Source organism: Tupaia chinensis, unplaced genomic scaffold (genome assembly GCF_000334495.1).
Source record: "Tupaia chinensis unplaced genomic scaffold, TupChi_1.0 Scaffold148210_1, whole genome shotgun sequence".
Taxonomy (NCBI): Eukaryota; Metazoa; Chordata; class Mammalia; order Scandentia; family Tupaiidae; genus Tupaia; species Tupaia belangeri.
In genome coordinates, this window is record NW_006208060.1 from 1,463,683 (window position 1) to 1,464,588 (window position 906).

The 906-nt window shown below is 63.6% G+C and overlaps 1 protein-coding gene across 1 annotated transcript in view; it reads left to right on the forward strand.

Annotated features, from left to right (window-relative positions):
- MLLT1 (MLLT1 super elongation complex subunit) overlaps positions 1-906 on the forward strand; it is a gene marked incomplete in the record, with an annotated part of 60,313 nt that overhangs the window by 22,957 nt on the left and 36,450 nt on the right.

Genomic DNA, 906 nt, shown 5'->3' on the forward strand with positions numbered 1-906 from the left:
CCGGGTCCGGGACACGAACCACGGTTGACTACGTGGGAGTCCAGCAACATAGCCATTACACTTGCTGGCCCAATAAATAATTCTTAAAAAAAAAAAGAAGAAAGCTCTCAAAGAAAAAGGCTGGAGAGCAGCGCTCTCATGGCCTTTGCAGAATGACAGCCCATCAGGCGTGGCAGCTCACCTGGAGGGCTGGTTCTCTCGGGAGACTTCGCCACGCACTTTGCCGTTTCTCCCCCAGAGGGCTCGTGGGCTCACTGAGGTGGGCAGGGAAACAGCCCCCGTGAGCACGGCCACACCGCGGTCCCTCCTCCATCTGTCCCTCCTTTCCGGGTTTTGGGCACATACGCACGCGCACCTGGCATCTCTCTCGAACCAGCAACCCCAGGACTTAAACCACATACTTGACCATGTGAGATCCAGCCCCTGCAACCACCATGGCACCGGCTGGCCCCTTTCTGCTTTTTCAGATCTCTGGGGCTAACGAAGCTCTCCTCCGGTCCTGGAGACCACCCTCGTTAGGTGCCAGGGTCGGGGCCAGGTGCCCAGCCCAGCCGAGACTGCACGCCTCTGTGTCGGGGGGGCGTGTCCCGGCCTAGAGCTGGGGCGAGCCGGGCCACGAGGTGAGGTTGCAGGACTCTGGGGCCCAGGCCGCACTCAAGTCTCACTCACTGGCCTGAGCCGGCCACTCGTGCAACCTCTGGCCTCTGGCCACCGCGTCTGCTGCAGAAGCCCCAGTGCCACCTCTGCCCCTTCCCGCCCCTCTGCTGCCCTCTGCCGAGCGGAGTTGCCAGCCTGCTTGGGTCCTCACCTGAGAAGCCCCAGGGATGGAGTTCCGCACTGGGAGGGAGGGGGCTCCACGTCCCCCAGAGCCACACTCCCGCGGCCAGGCCCGGCGGGGGGGGTGGG